The sequence below is a fragment of the Sinocyclocheilus rhinocerous genome, unplaced genomic scaffold (genome assembly GCF_001515625.1).
Source record: "Sinocyclocheilus rhinocerous isolate Xijiao unplaced genomic scaffold, SAMN03320098_v1.1 scaffold1152, whole genome shotgun sequence".
Taxonomy (NCBI): domain Eukaryota; kingdom Metazoa; phylum Chordata; class Actinopteri; order Cypriniformes; family Cyprinidae; genus Sinocyclocheilus; species Sinocyclocheilus rhinocerous.
Genome location: NW_015625590.1, coordinates 1512777 through 1532160, shown reverse-complemented (window position 1 = coordinate 1532160; position 19384 = coordinate 1512777). Strand labels below are relative to the sequence as shown.

At 36.7% G+C, this 19384-nt stretch overlaps 1 protein-coding gene across 2 annotated transcripts in view; it reads left to right on the top strand.

Moving 5' to 3' along the window:
* The first annotated feature begins 12165 nt into the window (after nucleotides 1-12165).
* The window catches only part of LOC107756533 (nuclear receptor-interacting protein 1-like), a 37904-nt gene continuing 30685 nt past the window's right edge, over nucleotides 12166-19384 (top strand). For both annotated transcript variants that reach the window (XM_016573689.1, XM_016573698.1), the window contains exon 1: nucleotides 12166-12395. The gene's annotated coding sequence lies outside the window, so the exon portion shown is untranslated. The remainder of the gene's footprint in view (nucleotides 12396-19384) is intronic.

Genomic DNA, 19384 nt, shown 5'->3' with positions numbered 1-19384 from the left:
TAAAATCATTTAACTTTTTTTTTTTTTTTTTAAATATACCTCACAACAAGGAAGACAAGATGATCACAAAACCTTTTCTTTCTTTTTTGTTGTATTTTGGTCACATTAAAATTGTCTGGATAAAGGATTAAAGAGCCAGACATTTAATTACAAAATTATTAAAATGTAATTTCCATCACAAAATGTTATTAAACACAATAAATCATTTGAGAAGTGGTGTGAAAATGTGTTGGTCTAGAAGAATTAAGGTTTAGGGGAAAAAAATCACAGAATTATCAATTCTATATTGTAGTAGTCGAAATAAATAAACTCTCTAGTGAGAGTGTGAAAAATGTGCTGCAAGGGAGTTTATTTTCTAAACATCCACAGGCCAATATTTGAAGAAACACCCAATTTCAACATTGTTGTTTTCAGGATTTCTAATCCAATCTTATAGTTTCATAATTGGAATCAGCTGGACTCAAGATATCTACTGCCATTATTTCCAGCTCATAAAGCAACCTTATGAAGCTTGTCCATTTCACTCAAGACCATTTTCGTTCACACGCATACACTGGCAAAATTTCCCAGGTGTCCACAAGCACACAAGTCACAAACCCCCTATTCTCCACAAAACATATTCTTATACGCTGAGTCATCAGTAGTGCTGCCCTTAACACTGAAAATTACAGACAGACAAATATTCAGCCCCATGTTCCTTTGTAAGCGGTGTCAGTATCACCCCAGTGACTTGCAAGCAGTGGGCAAGGGGTCATTGGCTGTTAACCTTTGGACCTGCAATAGAGAGTAATGGGATTTTAGTTATGAATGGTGGGGCCTGTCCCATATGCCAGGGCATGGGAGCACTCTGTGCCCCAGACTACCTCCCGCTGTTCTTGTAATGAGTAATCAGGGCAACAGCATGTCAATAGCTTGCTGTGAACTGGACTGACCCTGCTTGCATTTTCTCCCTGGTAGATTGGTAGCAAGAGCTGATAAGCGGCTTGACCACCCACTCCCATCCCCCAAACGTGGCCCACTCTGGCCTTCTGTGTATATTTGTCTTAAAAACATGACTCAAAGCATTGAAAACACAGCGAGATGTGAAACAACAACCTAAGATGTCTGACAGATATCTAATAATAAGAATTAATTAAGGCAATTTTGTTAAAATACATAATTCAAGTGCAACCCATTATTTTCAGGTATTGTTTTTCTTGTGTAATACATTTACGTATGTCTAAAAAGTGTAATTGCAAATTAAATGTAATATATATATATACATATATATAAGCCAGTTTTGTCAAAATGTATAATTCAATTTTTTTCTTACATTTTTTGTCTAAGTCTATTTAAATGTAATTTAAATTATTTAATTTGAACTATGATTAAATTATTTTAATTTATATTTGATTCAGTATCTAAAACTTGAACGTTTTTAAGTAAAAAACTGTGAAAACAAATGTGTGTGTGTGTGTGTGTGTATATATGTGTGTGTGCTAGAATTCAACATGGAGGTGGAGAAGAATTGCACAAGCACATCAAATTTAGTGTGTCGCTGTCGAGAGGGTTACGTTTGTTTGACCGATCCACACACACGCCTATGTGACAGCTGCGTTCCTGTCTCCACCACAATCCCATCCTCCACCTCTGCTGATGTCCCATCATCCACTACATCCACCACTTCATCTACTAAAATTAAACTGGGTAAGCACTGTTGTTTTCTTCTGCATGATGTGTGTACACTTGTATTCTAGGGGTAGTATGCTTAAAGCAAGGTTGGATTATGGACTGGGCCAATGTTTTGACAGGGGCTTCCAAAGCATCAGGTCCCATGGCCAGGGCCGGATTTATGCATAGGCGTTCTGTGCCTATGCTCACATATCCAAGAGGACCCAATTACAATAAGGAGAAATAATTACTAGGCTATTTATTCTACAGGGTACCTACAACAGCAAAAGAACCAAAACCCAAAAAGACATTTACCAAGCAAATAAATATAACACACAATAGGATAAAAACAACAACTATTTCTATGTTTTCCTGATGATACATATAATCTCAAATTTGAAATTGTATTATTAAATTTTGTTATGACTTTAAAACCGACAGATTTCATTTTTTCTTTCTTTGTTATCTGATGGTCACATTAAAACTGATAAAGGAGCAAGACATTTTAATACAAAAATTATTAAAATTACATTTTCATCACAATATGTTATCAAATACAATAAATCACAGTGATGTGAAAATTTCCATAAATAATAATAAATAAAAATCTATATTGTAGTCAAAATAAATAAACTCTCTACTGAGAGTGTAAAAAATGTGCTGCAAGGGAGTTTATTTTCTAAACGTTCACAGACCCATAGCTGACGAAACACCCAGTTTCTAATTTCATCATAGTTGTTTTCAGGATTTCTAATCCAATCTTATAGTTTCATAATTGGAATCAGTTGGACTCAAGATATCTACTTACATTACTTCCAGCTCATAAAGCAACTTTATGAAGCTTGTCCCTTTCACTCAAGACCATTTTCATTTACATACACACACACACACACTGCCACAATTTCCCAGGAGCCCACAAGAACACAAGTCACAAACCTCCTATTCCCCACAAAACATATTCTTCTTGCGCTGAGTCACCAGCAGCGTTGCCCTTACAACTGAGAATCCCAGACAGATGAATATTCAGCCCTGTGTTCCTTTGTAAGCAGTGTCAGTATCACCCCAGTGACTTGCTGGCAGTGGGCAAGGGGTCATTGGCTGTTAACCTTTGGACCTGCAATAGAGAGTAATGGGATTTTAGTTATGAATGGTGGGGCCTGTCCCATATGCCAGGGCATGGGAGCACTCTGTGCCCCAGACTACCTCCCGCTGTTCTTGTAATGAGTAATCAGGGCAACAGCATGTCAATAGCTTGCTGTGAACTGGACTGACCCTGCTTGCATTTTCTCCCTGGTAGATTGGTAGCAAGAGCTGATAAGCGGCTTGACCACCCACTCCCATCCCCCAAACGTGGCCCACTCTGGCCTTCTGTGTATATTTGTCTTAAAAACATGACTCAAAGCACTGAAAACACAGCGAGATGTGAAACAACAACCTAAGATGTCTGACAGATATCTAATAACACATAAGAATTAAGGCAATTTTGTTAAAATACATAATTCAAGTGCAACCCATTATTTTCAGGTATTGTTTTTCTTGTGTAATACATTTACGTATGTCTAAAAAGTGTAATTGCAAATTAAATGTAATATATATATATACATATATATAAGCCAGTTTTGTCAAAATGTATAATTCAATTTTTTTCTTACATTTTTTGTCTAAGTCTATTTAAATGTAATTTAAATTATTTAATTTGAACTATGATTAAATTATTTTAATTTATATTTGATTCAGTATCTAAAACTTGAACGTTTTTAAGTAAAAAACTGTGAAAACAAATGTGTGTGTGTGTGTGTATATATATATATATATATATATATATTTCTAATGTAATATTATATATATTATTATATAATATCAAAGAACTGTGAAGAGGAAAGTCTGATCTCCAATCTGTGGTGAAGGACAGAGGGTAAAGTCCTAGAAAACTGTGTGAGGAAGCAAAAACAACATTGCTGGGTAAATTCCACCAAGGTGCCCTCCCATTCCTCTCTGTTAGTCCTCTCCCTCCTTTGATTTTTTGGCTCACTGAAAGAGAAAATGATGCAGGAGACGACTGCATTGGCCACAGCTGGATAATTCTTCTCTTTGCCCTAATTAAAGATCCTTTCTGTAATTATGCTGGTTGCTTTGGAGTGGGAGTGGGAAGGGCCTGGGCAAGATCCAGCTTATTAACCAGGGACTCTGGCAATCTGAGAGCGATCATAAAAATCAGAACGATGAAACTTCTACTGTACATAATCAAGAAGTCGCTCTGATCTGTTAGGAAGTTTTACATAAAGAACACACTAAGCTTGCATTTTGGTTGCTTTGCATCTTAAACATAATGAACGTTACATTACTTGAGTAGGCATTAGTCAAACTAGCATAAGATTACAATGACTTCACAATCTACAAAAGAGCTCTAAGTGAGTCTGACAGACAAATAAATCCAGCCCAGCTTCAAAAAGGGTTATATTTCATTGAACCCTCTGACACGGGACCAACTTGAAGTCTTTCTTCTAAGAATAGATAGCCTTACTCAAAAGCACAATGCATTGACTCAGAATAGTCTTTGTGATTACAGGCCAACTCACCAGACCTGAACCCCATAGAGAATCTATGGAGCTTATTAACCAGGGACTCTGGCAATCTGAGAGCGATCATAAAAATCAGAACGATGAAACTTCTACTGTACATAATCAAGAAGTCGCTCTGATCTGTTAGGAAGTTTTACATAAAGAACACACTAAGCTTGCATTTTGGTTGCTTTGCATCTTAAACATAATGAACGTTACATTACTTGAGTAGGCATTAGTCAAACTAGCATAAGATTACAATGACTTCACAATCTACAAAAGACCTCTAAGTGAGTCTGACAGACAAATAAATCCAGCCCAGCTTCAAAAAGGGTTATATTTCATTGAACCCTCTGACACTGGGGACCAACTTGAAGTCTTTCTTCTAAGAACAGATAGCCTTACTCAAAAGCACAATGCATTGACTCAGAATAGTCTTTGTGATTACAGGCCAAGGCCCTGGTAAATGAGTTCAAGCCCAGGCCCTTGAGACAACGCACATAACGGCCTTGTGCTCCACTTCCAGACAGTCCCAGATGTTTTTTTTTTCTCTCTTTTTTTGGAGAGACCTTCTCCTGCTATCTGATATTCTAATGAGCGAAAAGCATAGCAAAGTGCTCCACCCCAAACCACACGTGGAACGAGCCAGGAGGATTACTCCAAGAGCGCAAAGTAGGTCAACAAGATGTGAAAACAAAGCATGCGAGGAGAATGAATGGCACGCCACAAAAGAGCGAGCAGGTCTGACACATCGCCGCAGTGCTTTGGCAGGGCTCCACTCCCCATCAGCACACATCCACCATGACACATGTGGATCAGCGCCTGACCTGCTTCTCAGCTCCCCATCTGCGCGAGCGTCTCATAGACGGACAATTCTGACATGTTTTTGAAAGAATATAGGACATGCCAGAAAAAGAAACTCATTAAAAAATAATAACAAAAAAATGAGCCAACTGTGGCAGTAATCTCTGGGACACAAAGCTTAAGTCATTTGCATTTCATATTGTTGACTAGTAAGATGACTGATTTTCACTTGCCTTTCAGGTTTTTGGACATATCAAATATTAACTACAGAGTTATCAACTTATTAAATGAATACAATTTAAGAGGCCTATAGAAACAAAAATGAATCCAAATAATCATGGTTCACCTTCTGGAATTCTCATATATCTACTTTTGTTGCTTCAAATTCTTTTTCTGTTGTTTTTATTGGTATTTTCCATCTTTTTTCATCAGTAGCGGAAAAAATAAAGACAAAATTTATTTTATACGTGCTGTGCTCAAGACAGTAGCAAACAAACAGTTTTGGTTTAAACTCGGACAGACAAACTCTACTGGTGTGTTTAAGTCATGTCGAAAAGATTGTATTTACAATTTGAACGCACATGAAATCCACCATATTCATGATTGTCATGATTATCATCCGCTTAGTCAAAATTATATGATTGAAACTCTGAACTTTCGGTGCATTCAAGTCCTCCTGGGAACTTCGTATTTACGAGTTGGGAACTTGTAAATATAGTGTCAGGTGCGTTCAAGTCATTTAGTCAGGAACGAGATGGATTTTCGATATAAAAATTCTGAACGATTTCTAAACTCGACTTCTACAAAATGATAAATAAAAATGTGTATCCTTGTTTTTTCTTCTGTTTTTATTCAATTTATTAAGGTGCTGTAAATTGAGTTATTATACATTCTATCGTAATTGTACTGATCATATTGCATCTGATATCGTAACTCATCCAACTCGTAAAAATATGAAGTTCCCAGGAGGACTCGTACGCACCATACTACTACAATCAATTGCTGTCAATTGTGGAAATAAAACAAACAATATATTAAAGGTTTTCTTTTTCTGCCACAAAAATAATGTTTTGAGCACATTATTTTAAGTAATCTGATTATATTTACCAATTTATTATATATTAACCAATTGACAGGCCTAATTAAATGCTTAGAGGGTAATATTCATCAGACATTTAAGCTGAAAACATCCAATGCCACAAAGCCTTTTAACACTGTTATGAGAACTGACTATAGACTCAGTGAAAGGCTGGTAGTGAATAGCTACATCAGGGATGTTCGCCGGTGACATTTACCCAGTGTTAAATCACACAAAGGTCTAAGATGACCCTGCACCTGATGACTTAGCAGCCCTGGCTCCGAGCACCTCACCCTGCGGTCCTATTCAACTCAAATCCTCATTCGGTCGGCTTTCCTTTAGCATGTATCCTAAATGGAAGGAGCGCACAATGAGAAATGAGATACTCGCCCCATTCAACGTGATCTGAGAATTATAATGTGAGATCCTTCATATGGAGGAGACCAAGTAGCCCAAGGCAAAATAAATGTGGAACTTCAGCACGTTGATAAGAGGTATGCTCATGTAGAGATTAACATAAGCAATTTGTCTTGGAAAAGTCCAGCTTTTGATAGGGTTACCCCATTCAAATGTAGGATTACCACATGCCTTCCTCGGGACAAAGGAGAAATATTAACCATTTGTGCCACCGAGATTCAAGGGAGATTTACTCAAATGACATTTTATTGCTAGGAGGAGACAAAGCATCTTTTGAAAGTGGAATGGAATGCCGATTCATATATTCATCATCAACGTATTTAAAAATGCATTTCGGATTTCATAGTTTGACGTTTCAGTGCATTGGATAAACTATGAAGCAGGTTATGCACAGCTCATACATCCCTAACCCTTTAGAATCCCCAAAGCTAGCTCAGTGATTTTCCATGCTTAAGCATTCGGATAAAAAGGGAACAAGGCCAATGAGAATTGGAAGTCGTACATGGGTAAGATGTGAACTGTGGTGATGCCACACATGGCTGCACAATGTGCACACAGTGAGGCCTTTCCTCTGTAAAACGCCAAGTCTTCCGCCCCCGCTCTCCATTCTGCCACACAAGCGCAGAAAGCCACAGTGTCACAACCCTGCACATAATACACTCATGGGTTATTTCCTTTTTTCTCAATCTCTTTCTCCTCCGCTTCCCTCTCATCTGCTCTCTTGAGATACCTTAGATCTTTGACCACATTGCCAGATATGAATGCAGCTAACCTCTGCTGCATCAAGCTGGCATCTGTGATGTCTTGTAAACATCTGATTATAGTTATCTGTTATGAATTATAAATGTTTTATTTGAGAGATTATTTGATAAGTTCTCTTTTGTGCAACGAAGAAACAATATAATAGTGGTTCCCTATCCACTGAGACGTTTTGGTAGGACGTTTGTCTTTTATTTTCACTGCTTCTTCTTTGGACGCTGAAACCATGCCAGATCTTAAGCAGCCATAATAGCAACCTTACTTTCTCTGAAATATAGTGGAGTATATGTGGGCCGCATGCATAAACAGCAGTTATTGATCTGCATCGCTCAAGGAAATAACGAGGGTTACATTATGATACAAGGCCTAAATCCACACAGTGTCTCACTTCAAACAAGCATGCATCCAAAAGCCACAACATTTCCCCTGGCCAACACATCAGAAGATGGCAAAACCAACTAAATGGCTCTGTCTAAGTATTATGTCCCATTAACCAACTAGTAAGGCTATTGACATTCTCTAAACAAAAAACAAATAATTGACACTTTAATAGACAGGAAATGCTCCAGTATATATGGACGCCAACCAGAGGCCAAAACAAGCAATTAACCCCTCTGAGCAATCCGAATGCTTTGCCAAATTAGTTGAAATGCAACACACTATCACTTTCAAAGTGAACAAGAAGATATAGTGGAGAGTTATCACACTTTTTACTCCACTGAATATTTCTCAAGGTAGGTTTAGTTTTGGCACAAACCTTAAAGTCTTGGGTAAAATAAAGTTATTGAACATTTATTTGAACATAAAAACATCAATAGCCAGGCAAGATTCAGAGCCCGTCACGCTGAACGGCGTTCCCCTAGCGTTTTCGACGCAGCGTCTCGTTCCCTCGAGGAACTAGGGTTACATACGTAACCCGAGACGTTCTCAATCATGTAAACAGTAAAATAATTATGAAACACAAAATTATTCTTGAAACAGCAAAAATATAAAATGTAACAAGCACAAATATCAAATCATTATTCTGGCTATAATGGTTTGATTGTATTGTCTTCATTTGTTTTCCCAAGAGCTAATGCTAAAATATGATCATATTGGAATTTTTGTTTGAAGGACTGAATTCACAAAAATTAATTAAAACATTTACATATTTGGCAGACAGATCCATTGCATTCAAGATCACCTGAATTTTATCAGTTCTTGCATTTCCTGGGAATCAAACCCATGATGTTAGTGTTGCTAACGATGTGCTCTACTATTTGAGCTACAGGAAGGCCAATTTAAGCGTTTGAAACCAGCATAGAAAACCACTGCTAGAGAAAACAAACATTTGTGTAATTGGACTTTTGACTCAAATCTTTATAGTTGCTGACATTGTGACAACTAGCCTGGGTTTCCTCTATGCACCATCAAAACTTTAGCCTTGGTTTGACCCAGTTATAGTTAATTTAAAAAAGTTTAGCATTGCAAAACATCTGTGACAGACACTAACAGGCTGCTGAATTACTTTTTGACAGCTTCACTGAATTGTTTTTACAGTTATGCTTCAAGACCTTTGAACATATTGCTTGAGGAAATGTACATAGTCATATAAAGATAATGTGACAAAACCTCATCATCAGCAGTTCAACACAACCCTAGACTTACAGCTTGGTTGTGGGCATCAATTAACAAGTTATCACATAGTAATTTTGTGCTATGTTAATGGTAATATTTTGTCAGCTACTACAATCATATTTATATTTTTATGCAGCTGCATATGTAGTCAGCGTTCATCTCGCTCTCACTTCACAATGCCTATTTTCAGTGACTGTGTCAATATTGTGTTAAACAGTAATTTTCCTCTCAATTTTGGCCTCTTTGGCAAGACCAGCAACCTTTGTATTTGAGTCCAAAGGAGAGATGGCAGTTTGCGCTTCTCACCCCATATCCTTGTTTGCACCTGCCTGCCCAGGGAGCCTTTGCTCTTCCTGGTCGTTGAAGGTTCAAGGGAAATCAGTGGAATCAAAGGTCATTGTCTCCTGGCAGACCGAAATGTTTCCCTTTGTGACCGTCACATGCTGAGGCCAAAGTCTCTTTGTTTTTGCCTCTGCTCTCTGGTCTGGGATCAGAGTTTGAGCCGCTAGCTGTTTCTAGAATCACACAGAGGAAATGGATGTGTTATTTAAACCAACGATTATACTTTAAAGGAAGCATACTTGCTTGACTTCGCTGTGATAAAAGGGTTTTTTGCTATCTGAGTGTGGGTAGAGTGTTCTATGAATATACACATTAGAAGTACAACCAATTGTTTTTGTTTAAATAACATGATATTCCTGCAAATTTTCAGGGTTGTGCATTGAGCATCCATTGTTTAATGTTCTAAATTAATAATGTACTACATACATTTTTCGTCAAAAAAAAAAAAGTAAACTATATTATCGCCCAGTGAAATATTGAAAGTTGGAGATATAGTATATTCTACTTACCTGCATACATATAGTATTCTCACATAAAGCAATATATACTATTACAGCAAATCTCGGCTGCTGGATCGTTTATATGGTTGCAAAATGTAAGATTTATTACCACACAGCTCTCTATATAAAGCTGGATATATAAAATCCAACTTTATATGCATACATACAGTACATTTATGTAAAGTGATATACGTATACTATATAGCAAAACTCAAGTGCTTGATTGCTTGTATCGTTGCAAAATATAAACTATTTTATCGCCCAGCTCTTTATATAAACTTGGATATATAAGTATGCATACGATATGCACTATATAGCAAATCTCACCTGCTTGATTGCTCGTATCATCGCAAAATATAAACTATATTATCACCCAACTCTAATCTGCTAAGTGTGACTATAAGTCATAAAGATATTTAAATATTCTAAGCATTAACATCACAATTTTCTGTAAAGGTGCTTTGAAACATATGCATTGTGAAAAACGCTGTATACATTTGACTTTATTTGGATAGTAACTAAACATTTAACTTTAAACATATCTTTAACCATCTAGTCAAAGAGCCCTGAAAATGTGTAAACATCACACATGAGCAAAAGGTTTTTCTCACAGCCTGTCACACAGCAGTGAAACATGTGACTGTCTTTGGAGGGAGAGGGAATCTATTGTAGTAAGGAGGGGCAGCTGGGATGTTAACATCTCTTTGTATGCAACAGAAAAACTGTGAAAAACTTGATGGCTGATACTATGTCCCATCAGGATATAGCCCATCTGTAGCCCCAGTGGGGCACGTTTACTCCAGCCAGAACTGTTGACTGGTCATATGGGGTCCCAAGAGGTGTGAACTTGGTGTAAAAGCTGTGTCTTCTCAAGGCATAGAAAGGCTGAACTAAGCAGGCTGTGACATAAAGAGATTTTTTTTAAAAAAAGTTTAGGCTAATGATTGTAACATTAATTTTCACTATGGCAAACAAAATTAGATTTTAGACTATATTTCTTTATATTAATGTTTTTATAATATCTATGTAGAAATTAATTAAAAATCATTAATCATTAAAAAAAATCTAAATAATGTAATGTAACATTTTCTGACATTTGCGATAGATAGATAGATAGATAGATAGATAGATAGATAGATAGATAGATAGATAGATAGATAGATAGATAGATAGATAGATAGATAGATAGATAGATAGATAGATAGATAGATAGATAGATAGATAGATAGATAGATAGATAGATAGATAGATAGATAGATAGATAGATAGATAGATAGATAGATAGATAGATAGATAGATAGATAGATAGATAGATAGATAGATAGATAGATAGATAGATAGATAGATAGATAGATAGATAGATAGATAGATAGATAGATAGATAGATAGATAGATAGATAGATAGATAGATAGATAGATAGATAGATAGATATTGCTTTATGCAAATGGGAATGAAAAATGGGAAAGAAAAAAATACTTGTGGGTTAAAGGATTGCACTCATGAGTTTACGGTATATCAGCATCTGAGAGTTCAGTCAGAGAGCCATCTGTGATTCTCCCTTGTGCTGCTTACATGTGATCATACAAGTCATGATCTGATTTAAAGCACAGGGTTATGAAGAGGACAGATAGTTCAGCTGTGGCTTTAAGGGTGGCGTCTATTGGGAAGTCCGAATCATCTTAGCGATTCGATTCGCTCGGGTGATTCATTGTAGTGAACCGATTAAAATGATTCAATAATTAATTTGAATCATCACTCAAAAGTCTTCCCAGAAGTAATTTTACACTTATTTGTTTTGTTGTTGTTATAAAATATAGCTAAAAAAAGCAGCTGTTTATAGCAAAATGTATGATTCATTATATTTAATGTGTCAAATGTTTATTGTGTTAACATGTCATCCACCCCACAGATTTTAAGCACATGGAAAAACATTTTTTTCTTTTCTTCTTCTTCTTTTTTTCTTTTCAGCAGACCACTATAATAAAATTAAGTTAATTTAGTGTCAGCGACTATAGTGTCAGCCAAAATGCAAGCAAACATACAAAAAAATTCTGAGCATTTGAAGGGAAATCCCATCTCTCCTGGTAGGTAAATCCAGTTTAAACTGGTAGGCCTATCTATGTTTTGGAACATGATAGCTTGATACTAGTTTGTCCTGAAACTCGCTCCTGAGATCCTGAGATCTAGCATAGCATGACTGTTAATTTATTATTAAGTAATTAAGTAAATTTGAGTAATTATGGTGTTTTGGTGCAAATGTGGTCAACATAATAGTGCGTGTTTTTTTCTTTCTCATAATTATAAAGGTCCACTTAGGTGATTTACAAACGAATCGGTTCTGCCGAATCATTACAAGAATGATTCTCTCGCGAATCGGATCTCACTAGCGTCCATGAGGGTAGGAGGAGTGAACATGGCATTGCAGAGTGCCGGGGATACCTTGAATAAACAATTCAGTCAAGCAGCGACTGACTGCAGGACTCAAGAGCACTAGAAAACTGCACATGTGGGGAATAGACGCTGTCAGCCCCAGTCACCTTTCCGTTTTTGCATTATTATTATTTTACAACTGAATTGTTCGTAAAGAGAAAAAAATACGCGTCTCTGACTGTCCCCGAATGCAGCATAATTTTCAACGGGATTCTCTTTTTTCACCACCCGAACAGGTAAGACTGGTGTGAAATTAAGATTTCTGTTGCATTTATTCGTTTGTTTTATTCGTGCGTTAGCCGCAAAGCCAGAATTCGCTATGTATTTTAATGGCTTGTGCGTATAGCCTATAAAATAAGCGGAGGATATATGGGGTGGTGGTGGGAGCTGACGTTTCCATTTTGAGTCTTCATTTATTTGATTGAATGTTTACATGCAGGCATGCGCGTCTAATATGTGCGTTTTTTAATCAACTGCATGTGATCAAACGATTACATGAAAGCGACAAGTACTTATTTCCTTTATAAGCATCCTATATCAGAATATTAGCTACTCAAATGCATTTGTAGAGGGTCCTGGCAAGCACGTGAAATGTGATATAAAAGAGTCTTGTGCTAATTGTAGTCGAGCTGAGTTAAAGCACTAGATACATTGTTACTGTGGTTGTGATAAGAGGATGACTCTGTCTCCTTGCTTACCTCATCATTTATGTTTAGTCTAACCGAGACTCTTCGAAGTGTTTGTGTGAATTTTTTTAAGTGCCCCAAGATCTTGCATCGAGAAACATGAAATGATCTCACCTGCTATATATCTTTCTCATGACATGCAGTGTTTATGCTTTCTGAAAATAATATTGTGTTTAGTAGCTTATGAGATGTGTAAGAAGAACGTCATATGATTCATATTACATTTTATGAGCATGTGGATAGACTTAGTACTTAATGCTTTTGGATTTAAAGGTGAACTGAGTATTTTTATTTTTTAATTTAGCTAATTAGCAAAGTTTTACAAATTAGCAGAACGTGTGAGAAATAGCTTTAAAATGATGTACACTAATATGATACTCTAGTTAAATGTGCCTTATAGTCTAAAAAAAGGGTGTTTTATTTTATAATTGTATTATGTTGAGGTGGTCGCCCCTTTGGGCGCAGGCATGTTGATATCACATGACCCAATGTCATCTCATTCAGTTGAGTTACATCTACTATTAATAATGTTTACTTTATATTACATTTTTAAAAAGGAGGTGTTTTGCAACGCATAGGCATTAAAGAAAAACACTGAAATGCAAATGTTGGCAACAGTTCCACAGAGAGAAATCGCAATAGTTCGTCAGCTGTGCGATGTGATTGAATCCAAGAATATGCATTATAAGTATTTGTATATTTAGTTTGAAACAGAGAAAATCAAAAGATAAACAAACAGATTTAGTGTAGCAGCAGCAGTTAGTAAACGTACTACATGCCTCCAGGCCAGTAGGTGTCAGTATAATGTTACTGAGTGCACCTTTACATATTATACATTTAAGCCTCTGGCATTTGTTGCATTTTTCGAATCAGTGTGGGGCTGTGAATAACAACAGAACCTGAAGTATATAATGTTCAAGGTGTTGACTCATAGGTACTTTAGAATAAATATACCTCATGACATTTGACAGTATTGAATGAGCATGGTGTTGTGTCATTAGCCCAGCTGCACTGAATAATGAAACCTCCTGTATATAATGATCCGCAGAGACACTGTTTATTTTTTCAAGCATTATTTGTGTTAATTATGATGTTCGTGTAAAGCATGACTAAATAAAAACTGCCGAGGTGGTCCTCTTCTTACATCAGACCTTACTCTTTGTTTGCTCTGGTCTTAAATATTCCCAAATGTTTGCATTTCGGGAGGAACAGCTTGCTTAAGATCATGATAACATGTAACCCAAAAACCTGACTACCCCCTCACATTATGTTAAAGCTTACTTTATTGCATTGTGTGGTTTTGTTTAAGATGTTACTCTTAGCCTTTCTTAAAAGGCTGTGAGGAAAGCTTTTGTAAACGATCTTGCCACTGAAGTCTAGATTAAAAGAGGTGGATATCTTGGATAGTGATAACAGCCAGTTAATACTAATATTTGTGGACTGAATATCAACTCACGTTTTCTGTTTTTGTAAATGAATCATTTCTTGTAACATTACTTGATATTCAAGGGATAGATCACCCACAAATTAAAATCTTTCAACATTTATTTATTCACCTTCATGCCATTCCAAACCTGTAAGACTTTCCTTTTTATGTGGAACACAAAATATTTCATTTCACACCATGAAAATCAGTGGCATTCCATGTTGTTCTTGACCTCTTTTACTTTCATTGCATGGACAAAAGAAAACCTGTTCTGTAAAATCATCTTTTGTGTTTCACAGAAGAATGTAAGTCATACAGATTTGTAAAGACTTGATTCACTAACATTCTTGTTAGTGAAGTCATAAATAAACAGCTATAGTCATAGATATAGACTAATCAAAGATATGTCTGATATGATATATGAATTTTTGCTTAGTTTTGTTTTTGATTATGCATATAGGTGCTTGTGGTCTTTTCTGCATATGGTCAGACTCCCAAATGATGCTCACATAGTCCTACGGAGATGACCTGCTTTCCTATTTTGTTGTTCTGAATAATGTTATGATGTCAGTTCATCGTGTTACAAATTGAATTTCAAAGCTCAGGTAACTGAACTTTGACAGAGTATGTGGTTGGTGTAGAGAGAGACAGAAATACTCCTGTCGTTTTGCACAGGGCGGAACAGTAAATGCCATCTGACCATGTGGAAAGAAAGCCAGGATGAGGAAATGGAGGGATGGAGTGAAAAATTGAAATGTTTGTGTGTGTGTGTCTCCGTATGGATGGCTGGAAGGGGTTCATTGTTCATGAGATAATGACAGGATCATCTACCAGACAGGAGGTCACCACGCCCCTCAATCATAACCCATAATTCATTGACCATAATGGAGATTGAAGTGTATTATTCATAGTTTGCGAGAAAAAAAATTACAGCCAGCCCACTGCAAGATCGGGGTCAGATAAATCAGGAGGAGAGGTGCACGCGCAAGCAAAGGCTTGTTGAAGAGACAACCGGCTGAACGTGATCTTGTAAACATCAGAGATCAATGAGATCTCAGCAGTGCACCAGCTTTTAAGAAAAATACATTTACAGTGCCTCTTCAATTGGCTCGTGTTGTGGTCGTGAGGAGGGGGTGGTTAAAAAAAAGACAAATGCAAGCAAAGAGTCCTGTATTAAACTAATGGCGTAAGCAAAAGTGGAGGGCAAAAGGAAAGAAGCATCTTAAATCATGTCTCAGTGTGCCAGCTCATCTATCAGCAGTACACCACACGACCACAGAAATGATTTTCCATCTGTAGAATAGAAATGTCAGCCCGAGGCGAGCGATGTGTATCAGTGATGTTTTCATAGAGTAGGCCAATATTAGGTATGCGATTTATGGCACGTGTGCAACTATCTTTAACTTCACATGCATTAAGACTCTCAGAAATCAGGAGCCAAACTTAACAAGTTGAGTTTCAATGCATTTCCTTAATATTTATGGATTATTTTGTTTTTTTTTATAGTCTGTAATCTACAGATTCCTATGAAGTTTTATAGCCAAGATCACATGTGCCCACATAATTTTGTAGAATTGGAATGCCGGTCATTCATAAAGGTCTACACATGCCTCACCCCTTACATATTTGTTTGTGATATTTTCTGGGTCACATTTTCAGACATTTGATTATGGTATATGATATATAATTGATGTATTACATGTCCATGGAGGTTTGTTTAATAAACATCAGAATTTGAGGTTAAATATATATATTAATGCATGAATATTTATTCTAAAGGTGCACTACAAAACTTTGGCCTCGCTATGTGGTTAAAACATAAAATTTAGATTTTGTGTTTATGTATTTTAGTATATCTTCTGTCTAATCCAACCACTTAGAATAGAGCTGTTTTCTCCCTCACTAGTTGTAAAATAATTGGCAAAATGCTGTTTAAATTCTGCATGAAATGAAGATTAACCTATATATTACTAAATGCATATGCTCACATTCATTTGATTGCAACGCCCGCATCTTAACATCCAGTCAACAACTAGTGCGTAGAACCAAGTCTCTGCCCTGCATTTTTTAATAATCAATTCTTGTGTGTACATCAGAATACATAAGAAACGATCACCACTTCCATTTCCTCGCAACTTTTAGAGTTTTAGAAGTACCGTGGGACATCAGTGTCCCAGAAGTATTTCACATTAGCTACGCATATGCTTTCATGTACCAATAAAAGCTCCATTAATCACATTTTTACCATATTAAAATCCATAGCACAGAATTTTGCACTTTTTCCTTCAAAATCAGCATCGGAAACGTGAAAAGCGCCTGCAGATTCCATCTGGGCCTGCTTATAATTAATCGTCATAGTGACTTTTGAAACTTTCAAACCAACTTTGTAACTTGTTTTGGATGTTGGCTGATTCTGTAGATATTTTCCAGAAATATTCACCAAAACCACTATATTTGGGCTCTTTAGTCATTGAGTTCTAGGTCAGTTTTGAATGAGGACGGCGGGTTGAGCCGATCATTTCCAACATGTATTGCCCTGGCTCCTGCATCTAGGTCTCTAGACAGCTTTAATGGCCATGGGGATAAAGGTTTTCACAGGTCACCATGTGGCAGGATCAGCATAATTGAAGGCTTGAGAGGACGCAGTAGGGGCGACAGTTAAATTGGACTTAAGTCTGTTATTCAATGGTGTCTTAATTTAACCACCCTGGGTTATATGAAGCAAAGCCCACTGAGAAAAGTGGCTCACTCGAATGCCAATCATTCCTCGCCGATCCTGAAACTTTTGAAGGTTACAGGGCTGTCTGTGGCTGGGCTGGGGGATTGATGTATGTCCCGTCGAGCAGAGAATTCAGAGTCCAAGGCCGCCACAGTGCTGTCCTATTAGGGGGGATTGTCCTTCACAACTTCTTAGCCGCCTGTCCTTTCTGGAGCCTACAGAGCTCAGGCAAGGGCATTGTGTCTGCTACAATAAGCTGAGCTATGGAGTGCTTCACCCTCACATAATTATATGGCTTTAATGCAAGCATCTTTCACTGTTCATCCATTCACACCAGCAAGCGCAAAAAGAGCGGCGTTGTCAGAGAGAGTCGGTGGATGTATCCCTACTTCATTATGACTTGCTGTTCAGAGAGCTTTTTTAGAAATTAAATTGGTTCGGCAATTAACTAAAAGGGGATTTTTAGAATTTATGAATGATGGAGAAGATTGATATATGGCGAGAGAGGACAGCAGCAAGTGTGATGGTCATGAGGCAGAGGTAATGGATTTATCACCACGTTGAGAGCCACATGAAAGGTGCGAGAATCGCCATACCCACATTTTAGGACCCTGAAGATCTCATGATCAGACTTATTGTCTTTGTGTTCGAGACTGGTTTCTGCTAGGTACTGTGAAAGTAAAGTCTTTCCAAGGAGCTCTGTGGTGACATTACGACACGGGTGATTTCACCAGCTGCATTTTTGTGTACCCAGTTCGATAAGATATGAGGTCATGCTTGCAAAATTTCGTTAGATAAATCTAATCCAACGGTTGCCTGCCAAGACAAAGAGGGCTCTGTGGCGGGCAGATCAAGAAAATAATACACAGCTTGAATTTAGGCCTTCGAGGTGTTTCTTAAGAGTTAATTAAACAGAATTCATTATGGTGAGAAAAGGTGAGAAATGTTGAGAAAAGATTGTGTCACCACTTTGAATACAAACGCTGGTATTACCGTCTGCTCACACAGAGTATTGGCTGTTTTAGAGTTTGGATTAGGGAAGGATGATTTGATTATATATAATGTGCCATGGTGGAAATGTGTCAGTTGGTATATTATGCTGTACTGTTTATACTGCGCTTATATACAGCCTGATTTTAATCAAATATATGTGCGCATGTATTTTATTTAATTATTTTTACGACTTTAAGTCATATTTGTAATATTCTTTTTCACTCAAGTGTTAGTCTACATAATGTGAAACTGATTTTGTAATTATGGCATATTTATAACTTATTTATTATCCAAACAATATCCTGCTTGATTAAAAAAAAAAAAAATGTACTTAAAGTTATTTTAAGACTCCAAATGTGACTATATATACACACAGATACATATGTGTGTGTGTTTGTGTGTGTATATATATATATATATATATATATAAAGGGATGCCACAATTCTCAATATAATATTGAACCATTCGGTACCACATCCATGGTCCAATACGCGCTTGTGAATTGCAGTTTTTGTGTTTAAATAATTTCTGTGTGTTTTATTTCTCTCCGAATTTGCTCTGTGTGCCCATGACTTCACGTGAGGAAACACCTCCCCTCTTATAATGTGCATTTGAAAAAGCAACACACGTCATCTTCCCTTGTAATGACTTATAATGAGATGCGCTTCTAAACCTGTTGTCCAACAGAAGAGAACATTATAAAATGTTTTTACTCCACAACATCAGTTTTTGAATTAACTCCTTTTAGTGATCTGATGTGGCTTCTTATTACAGAATGAGGCAGAAAATATATTCTATACTGTAAAAAAGGCTATGCCAATTAGCAATAGATTACAAATGTATTTAACTATTATGAAAATACCCGAGATGGCTTGAAGAACACAGATAAACTATACATTGTCTCAGTCGTGTGTGTATTGTCTTTATGTTTCACGATTCTAAATTTTTCTATGTTCTTTTTATTCAGTTACAGCGATAGCATAGCTGAATGCCTTTGTCCATATTAGGGATTTCCTGGAGCGGCATAAGTTCTATTACTTCTGTGATGCATATGTGGAGTTTCTGCACGAGTGTGCCCTCCGGCTTCCAGTATGAATGAAACAGACATGGCCATTCCATCTTATTTTGGGTAAAAATTTATTTTCTCAAAAGAAATTTGACATACGATAATAGATGCACGTTAAATATCGCATGCGATTTATCGTGCAGCCCTAACGATAATCAATGTTCCAGTGTACAGGAGTTTTTTTTTTTATTGGTTTAAAAAGCGCATTTTAAATTGCAAATCACATCACAAAAAACACTACTGATATAACATGCCGGACCAAACTGAAAACCGTGATTAAAAAAAATGAGGTATGTATTTTACTGTGGGCTAACTATATTGTTGCATCCCTAAT